Source organism: Falco peregrinus, chromosome 12, assembly GCF_023634155.1.
Source record: "Falco peregrinus isolate bFalPer1 chromosome 12, bFalPer1.pri, whole genome shotgun sequence".
NCBI lineage: Eukaryota > Metazoa > Chordata > Aves > Falconiformes > Falconidae > Falco > Falco peregrinus.
This window is the reverse complement of record NC_073732.1, coordinates 17,489,203-17,506,676: the sequence shown is the minus strand read 5'-3', so window position 1 is coordinate 17,506,676 and position 17,474 is coordinate 17,489,203. Positions and strand designations below refer to the sequence as shown.

The window sequence follows — 17,474 nt, the reverse complement described above, 5'->3', positions numbered from 1 at the left end:
CAAGAAGTCCTAGTGAAAGTGGTCTGCTCCACCTTTGTCATGGTAAGGGCGGCTGTCTGCCTGGGTCATCGGCTCCCCATCCCTTGAAGGTGAAATGCAGTGAGACACAAGTGACCTTATGGGCTTTTGCAACAGCTCTTGGTAAATTTCTCATGTCTCGGATGATTTGATTCATACCTGATTAAGGGTGTGCCTGGTTTCATGGATGGAGCTGGATGTACAAAGGTAGCTGTGTATTATCAGAAAGTCCCACATTGGATCATCTGGTTTAGTTCCAGCTGTCTTGGTCAATGTACCTGCTAGGATGGCAATATTTTCTGTTTGTTTTAGTTGTGCACATTCTACCTAACATGCGATGGAAGTGATTCCAGATGTTCTTGATCTCCACAGCAAGGCAAGGCCTATCCATCTAATGAGAGATATGAGTAATTCTGAGTATGGTATTGGTATGTGCCTGGGCTGCTGTTCATCCTTGTCTTTGTTTTTGCTTCCATATCCCATGGACAGCACTGGTTGTCCATCGCTCTACATTTGACCTGTAGCATCTTGGGCTGAGCCTGCCACTTGTTGTGCTGCTCAAAGGAGAGCAGTGAGAAGTCCTGTGAACGCGAGGAGAGAGCCCAGGCAGCATGCATGGAGCAGTGCCTGCGTCCCAGGAGCTGCTGGCCTGGGGGATGAAGATAAAGCGGAGAATGGTGAGAGAAGAGCAGAGCGATTGACTTGGGGACACGAGGGAAGATGAAAAAGATGTAAAGAGTGTGTGTTAGCAGAATGTGACTAAGACGGAGACCTGAGAAGTATTGAAATGTGTCTGTGGAGGAAAGGGGAGCAGTAGCTTCTGGCAGAGCAAAGCTGTATGTCTAGGACTTGCAACTTGATGCAAATCAGTTCTGAGTCATGGGAACGTATGGCTCCTGTGGCCCTGCCATTGCGAACCGTTGCCACCTATAATCCTTTTAACAAATGTGCTTGGTTCCATCTGAAACCTACTTGGGTCTTCCCTGTCCTTTCTGGGGGAGCTGGTCTCCCTCACGGCTGTTTATCACTGTGTTTTCTGAGCTGTACGTGCTTGCTGTCTTATTCCTTAGCCGTTACTCACAGGAGGCCTGTGTGGGAGGGAGGGACACCCAAGAGAAATGTGAAACTTGATGCGAAGTCCACAAGGAATTTGGGTGGCAGAGCTGCTGCATCTTGGCATCTGGGAGTCTGGCGGAGATCTGTGGGCTGAGAGTCTGTGATCTGCAGCCCTGGTAGGGGCTCCAGGGAGTGGGATGGAGGCTTGAGGGAAGGTGGGTTTCTCCTGAAAAGGGCAACCCATATGGCACCTGGGGGCTCCCAGTACAGTAACACTAATCCAGTTTGTTAACAAAATTAGATTGTGCAATTGGGTGGGGTGAAGTGGAGGAGGGGAGCAGTATGACTCACTTAAATTAGCAGTGACCAAAGTGGGCTGTAAGCTATAGGTTACACTTCGTGCCTCCATCCTAGCTTCACACAGTAAAATCTGGCAGGGGAGATACAGCCATATGTGCAAACAGAGTATGTGGGTTTGGGTCTCAGTCCAGCATTCACATCCATAAATAGGTCAGCCCCTTCCTTACGATAGCATTTGTGTGCACTTTACAAACATGAACTAACTAATCCCAACAGATGTTTGGCAGCCTCCTGAGCCCACAAGGAAGTTCAATATCATTGCACTTCGCTAGAGAGATGCCCAGGATTCAAATAACACCTGCTGGAAGAGCCTGTCTAAGCTGGGGTGTGTTCGTGGCTGTGTGGGTTCAGCTTTGCAGAGCACCTGCTGCCGCTACGTTGGGCTGGTCTGACCACAGTGGCTTGCACTGCCTTCAGCTATGCAGGGGTCAGGCTATGTTTCCCTTGAAATCAAAGACACAACTTCCTTTAGTTTTTCAGGGGGAATGGGATTTCGCTCTGTTTGCACACTCACACTTAAATCCAGTTGAAAGGAGGGAGCTGTGGATTTTGCTTGCTGCCTGTCTTTGTGTGCATGCTGACATACCTACCTCCTTGTCGGTCGTGTGTGAAGGCATGATGCTCCTGGCTGCCCTGAATCCTTTGCTTGCCTCCATCTCTTTCCCCAAATGTGAACGTTTAGTTGCAAGTTCCGTGACGTCTCTGAGGTCAAGCAAGTTACATTTATGTGTGTTGCTAAAGCTGCGGTTTGTTCTGCAGTTGTCCCTGGACTCTACAGTTTGCGATTCATGTCCTGGCTCTTCCTGCTCCATCCCACCATGAAGTGCAGCCCCAGCCAGCTGTCAGAGATAATACACTGAGGACCAGGGAGCTCCAACTGCAGTAACTTTGGCTATATGTAGTATTCAGAGATCTCAGATAATGCATGTCTAGCAGCCTTTTTCATCAGGAGAAGTGTTGCATGGGCCAGAAGCTCTCCCTGATGCCTTGCTTTCCTCTTAAAAAAAAAAGGGGGGGGGGGGGGGCTATTTGGCTAACTTCACAAAGAGAAAATGAAGCTGTGGCACATCACATAGGAGTGAAGAATAAGGAAGGCTGCTGTAGGTTGCTGTAGCTTCCAAGGTCTATAGTCATTCTCTTAATGGAATTCATCTGCACAAGGGGGTACAAAACAGGAATTGATCATCTTCAGGTGGCTCATTAGTGCCCCAGCAGCTGGTCTACAAAGAGCAACTGGGAACAAAATCAAGGTCCTGCTGCATCTAGGTGTTTTTGGTGTGTGGGGTGTTTTGGGGTTTTTTTTGTTTTTGTGGGTTTTTTTTTTCTCCTTTTTCCCCTGAGTGCTTTGAAAGATGATTGGGATGCTTTAGACTCTCGGCTTTCTGGCTCAAGAAGGGCCAGGGATTGTACTTGTTTCTCCTGGCCTCTTATTTTGTGCTCTGCCTTGATGGCTGTCCTGATTTTTCAGGCAGAGTTATAATTATGAGGCTGCTGAGTGGAGGGGGAGGCAGCAAGGGGATAGTTCTGGGTTACTAATAAATCAAGGACTTTTCTTAGGTGTTTCTTCACTCGGATCTTTATCTGTCTCCGTTAAATATGGATGACAGCTCTGGATACCAGGGAGTGCTTCTGCCTTCTCAGTTAAAGCTTGCTGAAGACTCCTCAGGGCACAGACCCTGCCAGCTTTTGCCATTCAGCATCTCTAGCAGAAGCCTTGGGTGTCTTCGGCGACTACGGAGGCTGTGGACCTCTCCTCCTCTCCCTCATCGCTCTGAACCTGCTGCAGTTGCTCTACGTGTGCCAAGTGCGTGCATCTGACTCTGCCCGTGCTGCCGGCGGCTGCTGCCTGGCCTTTTTGTCTGCATTAGTTTAATTGAGTGAGGAGCTTGCAGGAGAAGCTATTCATTGCCCTGGTAACTGTGCTTGACAATCAGAAGTTATTCTGGGGGTGAAGGACTGGTACAGATTTGTTTTCCTTGGCTGCATATCCATAGCCCCTAATAGTTTCTTGCTCATAGGAACCAAGGTTGACTTGGTTTGCCACTGATTAAAAGCCAAAAGGATATGCAGTCCTCTCCAAAATAATTACCATCTTTGGTGAATGGAAGAACACTCTGCTTGCTTCCCATTTGTTTCCAAACCCCTCTGTTTTGCCATGTTAGACTTGTGCTGGCCATGATGCATGGGAGGGCCCCAGCAGGGCCAGCAGCTCCATCCTGGTGCATGGGGAGTTTGTGCTTGAATCCTTCCTCTGTTTTTGGACCAAAGGGTGAATATAGGAAAAACATGGAGTTATGAAAAACTATGTGAAACCTAATAGCTGCACTTGGGGGAGGAGGATGTGTTTTTTCGGTGGGAAGCCGCTAAAGGTGGCAGAGGCGAGTGTGTGCACCCCACGTGCAGCAGCATGTTTTTATCTCAACTGTTTATGGCCTAAGAAAATAACAAAAAAAGATTTTGACTGTGTCTGTGCTCACTGCCAGGAACCCTGAATGTAGCAGCTGGAGTTCCTAGATAGTTCGGTTTCTATCAGTAATTGGTTTCAGATACGCATTAACTTCGATGCATGTGTTGTTCTGGGCCTGGTGACATAGTGGAAGGTGTCCTCTCTCCTCCATATTGCTCGACCTCTGTGTTTGTCGCGTTTCTGTCACTGTTGGAGATGGGTCTGCAGCAGGAGGAGGACAGAGGGTCTCCTCCCTTTGGCTGGTCCGAAGTGTCCACGCAAGTGTTCGTGCTCCTTCAGTGCAAATTGGAGGGGCTGCCCGATGTCACCACTGTGTTGAGAGCTGGAAGATGTCCAGTCCAAGGTGGTCAGGTTCTCTGGCAGGAAAGGCTGGAGCTCCGTGGATGCCCTTTACTCTGTGTGTGCAAAGGCAGAGGCACATCTCCAGTCTGCTGCTTATCCCCACCGTGACCTGGCGGTGGGGGTTTGGCCTCTGGGCACCAGCTGATGTAGGAGGAATAGCCATCTGGGCATCGGTCACGGGCTGAACATACCTCCTCTCAAAGCAGTGGTACAGGGATGGGCAGGAGCCTCCCAGGACCAGGTTCAGAGGCAGGATCAGCTCCATCCATAATGCTCCTTACGGGGATGTGCCTAACTTGCTGGTGGTGGCAGCTGTGCCTGCTCGCTGGCAATCCCCTCCTTTGCTTTGCTACCCAGGCTGCGAAAGCAGCTCGTGTTTGCTTTGCACAGGGAGTGTTCCCAGAGTTGCTGTGCTCAACTGTGGGGCTTGCAAGGAGCAGTAAAGGGGCTGTATTTTCTTAATCTGCCTGTTTCACGAGGCAGTATCTGGCTGTGCCCTTAGTAATGTTGTGGGGTTTTTTTAAATTATTTTAATGCATATAGAGTCCCCTGTTTTAATTGACTGAGGAAAAAGAACTTGAAGAGGGTATGAACCCGTGACCTTGAGATAAATGGTTTTTTATTGAGTCCCGGAGCCCCTAAGCCGCCCCCTCTTCTGAGAGTAGAGTGGTTTAATCAAAGGTCAGAGGTTTTGTCGTCTTTGAGAGCCTCAGAAAAAGAGGGTGAGACAAGCGAGCTCTCTGTGGTCCTCCGTGACTGCAGTCATTCTTGGCCTGTCAAGTTCCCATTGAGCTCGCTGTGCTTGTCCTGTGTTTCTGGATGATGGCTCTCTTGACCTTCTCTGGTCTCTCTGAATGCTGATAAAGGCCTGGTGATCAAATCGGCTGTGTTTCTGGGGGTTGTAACTAGATATACAGTGGCTACAGGCAAATGGCTTGTGCAAGGCTGCTGTGAGCCTCTGTGTGCAACGTGCAGATTTATAGGCTTGATAGGACATAAGTCTTTGCTTGCCAGGTCTTCCCACACCACCTCCTGCGCGTGTCTCCTGTTTCAAGGCTGAAGGCCAAGTGTGGTATCTCACGCACCGCTGCGTGCTCGGTCTTGCAAGTGCTGACCTGTGCATGGCCACTGCTGTCTGACATGTTGCGGTTGCTCACAAGAGGTCCCCCCTCATTTTGTTCTCTGTGTTTTCTTCTTGGGTGGTGGCCGGGTATGTGGCTGTACCTCTTGTGACGGGTTCAGTATTAGCCTGTCTTTCTCTCTCCTCCTCTCCTTTCTGTCTTCCTGACTGCAGTCACTAATGCTCCTTGAGCCTGGCTGATGACTGGCATGGAGCTGGTCTTGCTTGCTTGCATGTTGGATGCTGGCTTCCTTGATGCCGTGCCAAGTCAGTCTTTGAAAATATCAGCTGGCAAGTCCTGGAGAGATCTTTGTCTCCAAAAGCTTCTGCAGTTCTTTCTGTTTATCCCCATCACAGAGTAAAAAAAATAAAAGCACTTGGCTTGGTAACATAAATGCTGGTTTCAGGGCTGATGACAAAATTCCTGCTGACAAGCTTAGTATGGTATGGTAGGAGTAGGCGAGGACAGGTATGATGGTGGTGTTACGCTGTTAGGTATTCCTGTTAATCACACCAGCGAGATGGAAGAAGGATGAAGAGATCTTTCTTGGTCCCAAGTATTTTTGTACCTTTGGTGTGATGTTGCACTTGCACACTGTAGCTAACGTTTCAAACAAATAGGTATGTACTCTTCCAAAATACAGTGCTCAGGTGCAGCAGGTTGGAGAACATCATGTGACAAACTCTTGGAAGAACACAGGGAATTAGCAGCCAGGAAAACTTTGTGCTGAGAAACTGTCATGTACATGGGAAGAAGCGTGATCCCTCCGTGTGAGTACTGGTGAGATCCAGGTAGGGGTGCTGAGAGATGTGCAATTGTGAACTTTGCCGTTCTGCAAACCAAAGGCCTCTTTCTTCCACTGAAAAAGAGGAATGCAGTCAACATGAACCAAATCATACAGGTCTAGAGCTGCAATTGTCATTGTTGGCACTATAGGCAAATAGTAAAGGAAATGCAGTGCAAGTCCAGCATATATACTCCTCCAGGTCAAGATGAAATGGCTCGGAGGGGCTAAAGCCTTATTATCCTTAATGTTTAAGGAGAGGAAAGACAGGAAAATACTTGCACTGACTGTGCTGAAAGAAGTTTTGTGATAAATCAGTCCCCTTTCACAGGCAATTAATTAAACTCCTTTAGGGGGAGAATAATCCATAGAATTCCCATGGAAGTCTGTGTGCTGGTTCTCCTGCACAAGGTGGTGGAGGGATGGCTGAGCTCTGCCACCTTCCCTTTGCTTGAACCAAAGCCCTAGCTGGGAGGGCAGGAGCCTGTGTAGGGCTGGGTGCTGCATGCTCTTGTCCTCGCCGTCCCCACCACTGTCACCTCTAGGGGAGAAAGCCCCTCCCTGACATGCAGGGGAGGTGCTTGGAGCTGCATGTCGCCCTACAGGCGGGTTACTGGGTCATTGTGCTGAGATGGATGGGCGTTTGACAGCTTTTTTTTTTTTTTTTTTTTTTGCTGTGGGGCTGCATGTGCATGGTCCTGCTGAGCCAGAGGATTAGGATCACCGTTCCTTCCCGTTGTCGTGTTGCTGTGTACGCTGGAGACCCTCACCATCCCCTTTTTTCTGGTTATTAGTGCCAGGCTGAGGCTTGCACCCCCCAGGGGTGGTGGTGATGATGTTCAGGTGTCCTTTGGGGGGAAGAGGGACAGCAGATTTTCAGTGAAGGTCCAGTGGCTCCATATGAAGGTGACAGCGTACCTGTGTTATCCCTCAGCGAAACAAGGGGTGGCACAGAGCACCCTCGCCATCATCCCTCCCCATCGCAGCCTGGGAGCAGGGGCTCTGTGGTGGCAGACCATTTTCCTTGTCACAGGGAGGAAAAGCATAAAGCATGGACTGAAACACTGCCTCTGGCAATTTTAAATTTTTTTTTGTATTTATTCCTTTGATAAGGGTCAAATACAATGAGGAGCCTGGCTTCCAGCTGAAGTCAGGGTAACTTAGAAACCAAAACAGCTTTTTAATGTATTTTCTGTATGTCTCGGTACCTATCTATGATGAGAGTAATGCTACTTTCTTGTTCAGACGGTGGACACATCCACAGGCATACGTGGTCCTCCTGGTTTTGAAATGTAATAAGAGCAGTTATTAGGGCTTGCCAAAATTGCTCCAGAATGTTTTATCTATATTTGGTATAAATGGCTCTTTTCTCAAAATGGAGTTTTCTGTGGGAAGTGTCAGCTTGCAATTTAGTTCTTGCTTTGTAAAGGAAAAAAAGTTCAGTTTTTTTTAATTCTTCTGTTTGTGATGGTAACAACATTTGTTGAAAACAAATGTTTTCATGAAAAGCAATCAGTGGCGAGGCTGCTCTACTCTCTGCTGGCTGGCTGCCATGCTTCTGCATTAACCTGGGTGCCTCTGCCCCATCGGGGCTTTTTTCTTTTTTTTTTTTTTGTGTATTTTTTTAATTTTTGTTAAAGAATACATTTCCTCATCCTCTCGATCCATCTGTTTGAAAAAGAAGCAGCTACATTGAGAAACATTTTATTTTGTAATACAGGTGTTGGAGGCCTTTTGTTGCTCATCCCACCTGAAAGTATTTGTTCCAAGGCTGAAACTCGGGCAGTTTACTATTAAGGTATAAAAATTAAAGAAGATAGCTAATGTTTGGTCATCCTTGGAGATGGCAGAGAAGGAAGGGACAGACATTTCTAAGTCAGAGAGGCTACTAGTCTTCGTTGATTGTGCTTTTTCTAAATGTTACAATGGATTATGCTTTCAAAAATACCGAGCCAGACCAAGTGGGCACAGGAATGGGGAATCCAGCTGGCTGCCAGGTATTTGTTGCTCTTTTCAAATGATCTGGATAAAACAGAAGCCTCGAACACAACGACTGTCTGGTCATGTAGGCTCTTGAGTTTTAAAAGTCTCGTTTGCAGATGGTTTTAAGAGCAGCAATAAGAGAGCCTGCCATGGTGCTAAGGGTTTCATTGTGGTGGCACCCAAGTAAGCCTGGGAAAAGGTGACCTTTGCCTTCAAATTTTGGCCACTTAAAACAAAAATGTTTGAAGGAACATCATACTTCTATCATAAAACTTTATAATAAAACCCTTAGACTTGAACAAATGTGCACAAAAATGCCATCTCTGCCCTTGGAGATGTCAAGCTAAAGGTGGGCTGCAGAAGACCCTGGGCTGGGAGTAGGGGGAGCCAAGCACCTTTGTGACCCTGTGCCTTGGGGCACGACATTTCTCTGCTCCCTTGTGCTCTTGATCACTGTTCGTCTGTTTTTCTTGACTGAGCATCTTAAGATGGGAGAGGCGTGTTAGGGCAGCATTCTGCAGGCGCTGCCTGGTGAGGATGGCCGTTCCTCAGTGGGGAAAAAATGACTTTTTTTTTTTTTGGTTTTGGATTGCAAAACGTTATTCTTTGTTTGAAACCCAGGCTCAGTGGTGCTCTGATACTGCATGAGAACTTGAAAGCAAAATCAATTACCCTTCTTTGATCAAGAAGCTGGGGTGCATTCAAGTGAGAAAGTGAAACTGCCCCCCTCTTGCTCAAGGTCTCTCCAGCCATGCTTAGTGAAATGCAGACAGCAAACGGTGGGGGCAAAAGAAAAAAAAATATTGGTGAGGCTATTTTGAAAATCTTCCACTTTCAGTAGACCAAGGGAGTGTGAACAGCGTGAGGCTGGTAGTCTGTGCTTGAAAACACTGGGTCCAATCCTGGTGTCAGTTACAGACATGTAAATCACAGGCAGGGCTGCTGGCAGCGATGGGGAGCTGCTGAAAGGTTGCTTCAGCGTGGGACCCACAGGCTTTCTGGCATGGATGTGCTGATTCCTCTCATTCCTTAACCACCCTTCTTTTCTCGCCATCCTTGTGTGTTTAAAATAACAGGGGTGCGACATGGCTGGTTGTGCTGATGGGTTGGTCCCCAACCATCGCCCGGTGGCTCCGGCTGAGAGCCAGTGGCGTGGCTCCTGGCTGCCAGGATGCTGTAGGTAGGGCTGTCTTGCAGCTTCCTCAGCCACTGCTTAAATCTAAGCTGTCCCAAATGATTTTTTTCAGTTGTTACAATACAGCAGTCTCCATCTGGGAAAGCTGGATGCCATCCCTTCAGTGCTGCTGCAGCAGTCTCTCCTCTTTCTTCCCCTGCTCTTCCCCTCTCGTTTTAGTGTTGTTTTATGAATCCCTGGACAAACCTGAAGATCAAGCATGACAGCAAAGATAAAAATGAGTCCCTTGGCCCCGAAGCCAGGTTTGCCACTGCTGCAGGACCCCAGGGCTCCTGCAGGGCAGCACTTCAACTCTAGGCTCTGTGCCCTGCAGCGTGCAGGGGCTGCTGGCGAGTTTGCTTTTTTACGGATGCTAATTTTCCTCTTCGGAGCTGACAGTCCGTGTTGTGGCCAGCATCAGCCTTCCTTTAGTGCGAGAGCCGGACCAGGAGTTCAGAAGCGATAAGTCCTACTATGGCTAATTTTGACACGTGGGGTTGGGCAGATTTGGAAGCAGCTCCGTGCCGGGTACCATGTAGGAGGGCTGTGTGCATCCTTGCGGGTTCGCAGAAACTTGCCATTCGCACAGTTGCTGCTTTACACCAGCACAGGATCTGGCCTCCCAAAAGGCAACAGCCAGGCATGTTAGCTGTTGCTATTTGTATCGATGACTCTCTGAGCAGGTGCTGCTGCTGGCAGCGGAGTGGAGGAAACGTGTCTCCAGCTTTTGTTATCTTGCGTGATCTTTTTATTAGATAACTTCAGCAGCGTACTTTGGGATCAAGCAGTTTAATTTTAATAAATGAAACCTGAGAAGCACGGAAGCAAACACAGAAAGCTGTTAGTTGGGGCGGGATCCTGCGGGCTGCGGTGTCCTGGGATAGCAAGATCAGTCCGTGTCTCCAGGTGGCTGTGTTCAAGTGTAAAGTTATCCATCCGTCATACAAGCTGAATTTTAAGTCTGAGTGGACCCTGAATGGAGGTTTGCATGTAAGCAGTCTGACTTTTTGGGTGTGTGAGGACATGGAGACCTCAGAGGGCTCCCTTAGTGCTGGCAGTGGCCGGAACAGCTGAGGAATAGGGTTCTGGCAGTGGAGGAGAGAATGTGAGATTTCTGAGTTTGGGGACTTTGGCCAGCAAATAACAAATACATTGGCACAGCATGGGAAAGACATAAAAAATACATGTCAGAACAGGGCAGGCTTTTAAGTGTTTTTCATTTAAAATGAAAAGGTCAGATTGAATGAGGTTGTCATCTGGGGACCTGTATGTGCACCTGCCAGTCATATGGGGGAGACCCGTGTCAGTTCGTGCTGATGGCTGACTTGCTGGGAGCTTGCCTGCGCTTAAAAATTGGTGACTAGAACGGTTAAAATGACAATTTTCCTTGTGTCAGTCAGGCTGAGCCATCTGCTCCACAAGCGAAAGGGAACGAAGGATCCCAGCGTGCAGCTGCTTTATCCCAGTTTAACTGGTGTTCACGCCTGGGCTGCTACAAATATAGCTATACTGGTTTAAAAAAAAAAAAAAAGAAATGGACCAGAAAACCCCCATTAAGCTCTGAATATTGGTAACACTTTCAAGTGTAAAGGAAACTTAAAAGCGAATGCAACTTCCAAGTAGCCAGAAAAACAGACTGTTCAGTCAGGCTGTTATGTGAGAAGTGTAATTAGCACTTGAAATTATTTTCATGACTAAGATTTTCTTTTAAAGAAATTGGGGAGTTTGGTTACTTCAATTTGTAAATGACCACTGTAAAGTTATGCTAGGGATGCCTGTTCTTCTGAAAGTGCTGACTGCAATTCTTTGAAACTTGGAATTCTTGCAGATGTTTTAAACTGTTCATTTCTGAAAAATCTGAACAATGCAAGAAAACTCAAACCATAACAGGATTGACATTTAAATTCAGGCATTGAAAACTGCTGCTTTTAGATTTAAATCTGCAAACAGGAAACCTTGCTTTCCATATTCCACTTGTGTGTGAAATTTATAATTTTTTTTTTCAGAAATATTGATTCTTACTGTTGATAATATAGTATCAGTACTAGCAGCCAGTGAGTGAACAGACTGTTTCAGACATCATGTCTAAGCATTTTAGAGTTTGTAGATCTCGGCCTCTCACTTTATTTTTCTTTTGGCTTGGGATGGCTTTTTAAACTTCTAATCACTTTCTCAGGTTTTTATGAGCTATACCTTAAGTTTAACTAGTTGGAAGAAACAAATGAAGTAAACAGTCTTTTGTGAAAGATGTGTTCTTTTGGTAAATTGTGGTTCAGACACACATTACTTGGACTGTGATAGCTGATTCCTGCTGTTTGGGCGTTTGCTTTAAATTACTTTTAAATGATAAATTGCTTATTGAAATGGTGCATTAAAATAAGTGGTCTGTATTGTGCTAGGCTTAAAAATGAAGATGCAGATGTGCACGCGTACGTGTATACAGACTCTGACAAGTCTTGGCCACTGTAGCTGGTGATGTGGAGGCATGAGAGTTGTACTGAGTTATGCCAGATGGGAGCCTGACAGTGTAAAACTGTGTTACCAAAGAGGCTTTCCTGCTGTTATCTCTTACAGGACTGTGATAGAAATCTGGGATTTGTTGTTGCAGGATGAGAATCAGAATTAGCTGTGCACAGACCACTGAGCATCTGTTGCAGTGGCTCTGAACTGGGAGGACCTGTTTCATTGACCTAAAAGCCTGCCTGTTGCTATTATTTCTGTCGTAAAAGCACCTGGATGTTCCTCCTCAGGGTTGTTGGAGGATGTATGAAACCCAGAGGTAGCTCTGTAGGGACAGTCTTTGCATGTATTTCTCTGGGGACTTCAGTGGGGAAAAGGCTTGTGCTGGAATTGGTGGCAGTGATTTGGGTAGGTCTGTTCTGTTGCGCTCATTTGTCCTTTCCCTACCTGAGCCAAAGCAGGAGTGAGTGTGGCTGCAAGGGGTTGACTTTTTGGGGGGACTCGTTGTCTCTCAAGATCTTTCTCTCTTGCCTGCTTCCCCAGCAGAGCCAGCGTGGTTAAGGCTTTGCTGAGCCTCTGTGTAGTCCTGTCCGGTACGAGGCTCTCAGGGATGCTCCTGGCTGAGGCATGGGCACAGGCAACTGGGAGGGACTTTGCGGAGAGGAGCTCTGCTGGTCTTGGGGTCTGGGGGCCTCGAATCTTGAAAAATACTCCTCAATGAGAATTGCTTGTTGTGATCTTGCCTGGAAGGGGTCTGATTTGGTGGTGGCATCACCATCACGGCTTTGTGGCTTGTGATGCAGCAGATGTGTGCAGCTCTTCTGGTACTTTGAGTCTGTCCTCCGTGTTTGCCTTCGGGGTGTTTCTGCGTTCAAAGACCCAGACTAACTTTTTCAGCCTTCTGCCAAAGAAATGGGGTCACAAATGGAGTCGTTTGACAGACTGGCTCAGGTGGATATAGCTGTGGTGAGTCAGGCTGTCCCTGTCCTGCCCGGCTGTGGATGTATGGGCAGGAGGGAGTGTGCGCCTGGGCATCAGTGGGTTGCTGTCCCTCTGGGGCCGTGCTGGAGGTGGTGGTCTCACAGCAGGCTTCAGCTGGGTGCTTCAAGGAGGGTATGTGGGGTCCTACTCACCTTGCTGCAGGAACCCCACTCACAAGGTGATGGGGACAGCTGGCTTGGAAAGTAAAGCCAGGAAGATGTGGTTCAACTAGCCAAGTCTGATGAGTCCTGTAACTGATCTTGTAAACATTTCTTGAGTTGAATCTGGTGAAAGACAAGCCCGAGCCAAGATCTTTTAAACACAGGTTGGGTCCCAAGAAACATTGTCTTACCTGGAGCTTCCAGAGGTGCTGTTGTGAGTTGAATTGAAACGATGTTGGAACTAGAGGGGAATGTTGTTGTCTTCTGCATTTGCAGATAAGACTGAAGGGCATTTTGCCAGGAGCCTGTGGGAAGGACCTAAATTGTATATAACTCTAAATCATTTTAAAGTGAAGAGTAAACATGCACAACCATAATATTTGCTTGTACTTGTCTCCTCTGTGATGGATGGAGAGAAATTGCTCTTTGGCTGAGTTCACCAGCAATAAAACCCTGCAGTTACTCATCTTCATCCCAAGCCTGCATTGAGTGGGAGAGGCCTTTGTAATCTCCAGATGAATTTGTCCTCGTCGCACCTGAGGGGGAGTGTTGAGGGTCCTGGGGACTTTTATATCTGCCCAGACTTGTGGGGAATCAGGGCTGGGTGCCACAACAGGGACCATGGGACTGAGCTGGGAAGGTGCCACCTGGGTCAGGGTGGGCCTCGGTGTATTCTTGTGGTGTTGGCGCAATGGAGATCTGCCACTCTTTGGGAGAGGTGAGAGCCCTGTTGCTCTCCTGGCTGCTGTAGCGTCAGGTATGGCATGGGGGACAAGGGGTGCTGGCACGGGCAGGAAGCCACCTCACCGTGTGACAGAGTGGAGGGACCTGGACTGTGAGCCACCAGCACTCTTTTGCATTTTGCTGCATGTTGGTTGTAGATTTGTGGGCTCACATGCAGCCTCGTGAGCAGTGCAGGTACAACAAATGCAAGCCTGAACTGACCATTGCCGTTGTTACAGCAGCAAATGGAAATAACTTCCTCTGCTGAATGGTGATAACAAGGCAAGCCTGTGCTTGTCATGAGCAGAGATAGGGCCATCAGAGCGACCAGGATGTGGCTGGGATGGCGTGCTGGCCGTGGGCTGGTGGGGGCAGGAAGGAGTGTGCAATGCAGATGATGCTTATCTCTGTGGGATGCACCCTGCCATGTGTCCTGGCATGCCACATGCAAGACAGTGGTCGTGTGGCCTGGCTGTCCCCTCTGCTGTAGCTTCATAGAATCGTTTGGGTTGGAAAAGACCTTTAAGGTCATCAGGTCCAGCAGTTAACCCAGGACTGCCAAGTTCACCACTAAACCATGCCTCTAAGCTCCACATCGATGCATTTCTTAAACACCTCCAGGGATGGTGATTCCACCACATTCCCGGGCAGCCTGTTCCAATGATTGACCACCCTTTCAGTGAAGACATTTTTCCTAATATCCAATCCAAACCTCCCCTGGTGCAACTCAAGGCTGTTTCCTTTTGTCCTGTTGCTTGTTACCTGGTAGAAGACAATGACCCCCACCTGCCTACAACCTCCCTTCAGGTGGCTGTAGAGAGCAATAAGGTCCCCCCTGAGCTTCCTCTTCTCCAGGCTAAACAGCCTCAGTTCCCTCAGCTGCTGCTCGTAAGACCCATGCTCTGGGCCCTTAACCAGCTTCATTACCCTTTGGACATGCTCCGGCACCTCTGCCATCCCTCTTGAAGTGAGGGGCCCAAAACTGAACACAAGATTTGAGGTGCAGCCTCACCAGTGCTGAGTACAGGGGGGATGATCATCTTCTGCAGAAGGGAAAAACAACACAGAGTTGGTCACTTCGAGAAAGGGTCTCGTCTGCTTTGCAGCTATAGGGAAGGGTGAGGCAGTACCTGATGGGTATTGGGCAGAGCTCCGCAGAGAAAAGGCTGCGCCGAGGTGAAGGGCTGGTGAACTGGATGGTGGTGTAGCTCCCTTTGCGGTAGTGGTAAACCCCATGAGCTTCAAACTGAATTAAATGATGCCTCCCAGCTCCCTTGCTGTGCCTGAGGTTACAGAGGGGAGTGATGGGTTCACCCTGTTCCCTTACTTTATGCCTCGCTTTACATATCCTTTTACCTCCCCCTTCTCAAGGGTCACTAAGGCCAGTAAAGGAGCTGTGGCTTGGGGAGGTGCAAGCTGTTGGCCAAGCTGTGGCAGCTGACTGCTGGTGCTAGTCATTGACCTAGTTCCAAGGTGGTGTTGCTTGCTTTTAGGGGGTGCCAAAAAAGGCCCTGGAGTATGGAGGCTTCTGCTTAGGAAAGCTGGAGAGGAAAATGCTGCGTTTCCCAGAAGCTGTGTGGGTTAAACTGCAAGTTTTGGAGACAAGCTGCCAGGAGGCCCATCCAGTATGCGTCACACCGGTCTCTCTTTCTCTTTGCAGGGCTGGGAAAGATACCCAAAGTCGTGACTCTGGTGGAGCCCTGCTTGTCTCCAAAAGCCCTGCTCTGATTTCATCCCACCAGCAAGGCTGTGCAGCGTGAGAACCGGTATGTAAACATGTTTCACAGACGTGAGGGGCAACTTCTTAGAAGGATCTGTGGCTTTTCTGACAGCGGCACCTTGTTTGTGGTTCTTTGCGAAAAAATAATGTCTTCTCCTAACAGAGCGTGGAGGTGGGTGGTGGGATCACTTGAAAATAGGAGACAAACTGGTGGTTCCCTGATGGTGATTGCACCCAGAGGCTTTCATGGAGAAGGGTGCAGCAGTGAGAAGTGGCAAATGTTCAGAAGTTGTCCCAGACTATGGCGCTGAGGCTTTAGATGTGCTCTGTTGAGCAATGTGTTGTGTGGTAGCATGCACAGATAGGTGATGTGGGGGGTGACAAATGCGCGCATGACAAATGCACATACATACATATATATGCACACATGCTGTACAAATCTAGGCACATGGAAACAAAGATGCGCAATGCATATATAGTATATACTATACGGTGGCGTATTGGAGCTTGGGGGTGTATATACCAAATGTCTGTATATACTATATATGGTGATAAAAGAATGCATATGCATTCATGTTCTCTTTTTTCTTTTTCTGTCTTTTCTGTCTTTCTGCGGAGCTGTTGCAAAACTACCAGATTCAACCTCCTGGGGAGCCTTTCTGGCCAAGGTTTTACAAGCCAGCACCTGCTTTGCCTGCCTGACTTCTTTCTATATTTATTCCTCTGCACCCAGTTTTTGCCTGTGCCTGCAAAGTGGAACTGTCACAAACATTTGCGCTAACTTTTGGCTGCACAGGACTTCAGCTTGCGAGTCCCAAGTCTGCTTTTGTGCATGCTGGGGGTGGAGGCATATGTGTGTGTAGCTGTGCATGTGTGTGTATGATTATCCCGTCCTTGCTGTCTGCATTATGTGGTCTGTGTTCCTGTGACGCTGCAGCAGTCCCTGTGTTCTGTATGCCATGCAAGTCGTGCTCTCTGCCCCTCCAAGACATTTTTATGAATCAAATATTCTCAGTTGTCCTGCTTATGTAAATTCATTTAAATGAAATTAGCCACGCCTGACCCAGTGGCTGATTGATAATTATCTGTACTGCTGCACAGGAGATAGTTGGATTTTATTCCCAGGCCCTCAAGCTTTTACTTTCCAGGGTTAGGACTGTGGCAAGGAGAGGGACTTGTGGCGCTGTGTAGCAAGGAGCTCCTGGTTAGGCTGTGGTTGGACATGGATGTGTCCATCCCTCTGGTTTCTCTCCTCTGTCTTGTTTGGAGTGGAAGGTGCTCTGAAGCAGAGGCACTGAATGCCAGCTCATGCTTAGGTACCACTGTTTAAAGCGGGCACAGTTGCAGGGGAGAGGGTATAATGTCATTTCAGCTGGGAAACTGAGGGGAGATCCTAATGCTGTCCTGGGGAGTGTGAAGCTGGGGGAATAGCCTCGTCGGTGGGTCTCCCATCAGTAAATGCTGTTTAGAGGAAACAGGTGCTCATTCCCAGCCTGATGGGTACATCTAGCACTTACTGAAAAGCGGGGCTGGGCTGCCTGCCAGGAGCTGGGAAATGGCTTGTCCTTGTGTGCTCAGGCCCCTGAGCTCCCGACCCCTCTAACAGCTATATTTGTTTCTGGCAAGGGAGTGCCTCTAAGGTCACAAAGACATTAGTCCCAGGTTTCAGCCCTGAGAGCCATAAAACGTACCCTGCCTGACCCCTGTGCAAAGGCAAGAGGCAGCGCGTTCCCCTGGGTTTCGTTTCCCTGTCCCCGCTGTGTGTGCCACTGCAGCCTGCATTCCTCTCCCCTTTGGTAAGCCCTTTGCCTCTTGAGCTGACACAGCTAATCTTTCCCCTGCTGGCAGGGCAGATGAGGTTAGTGGCATTTAACTGCTAAGGAGAACCTCCGTCTGTCCGTGCTGCAGGAACCCAGAGCAGTAAGGGCTGGTGCACGCCTGGGATGGGATTTTGGCTATTCCACGTGTTCCCCCTCCACACTTCTGTTCCCTTCCTTGACTTACATTATTCTCTGCTTCATCCACTGTTTGCCCTTGCAAAAAGCAGTACCTTGGAAGTTGTTTTCTGCAAGGGGCTTGAAAACTGAGTCAGAGTTTGTAAAACCTGCACCTACCTGACCCTTC

General features: G+C 48.3%; 1 protein-coding gene across 1 annotated transcript in view; it reads left to right on the top strand.

Moving 5' to 3' along the window:
* Positions 1–17,474, top strand: part of LPP (LIM domain containing preferred translocation partner in lipoma) — a 355,264-nt gene that overhangs the window by 9,640 nt on the left and 328,150 nt on the right. The window contains 1 exon segment of the mRNA XM_055816821.1: positions 15,291–15,396. The gene's annotated coding sequence lies outside the window, so the exon portion shown is untranslated.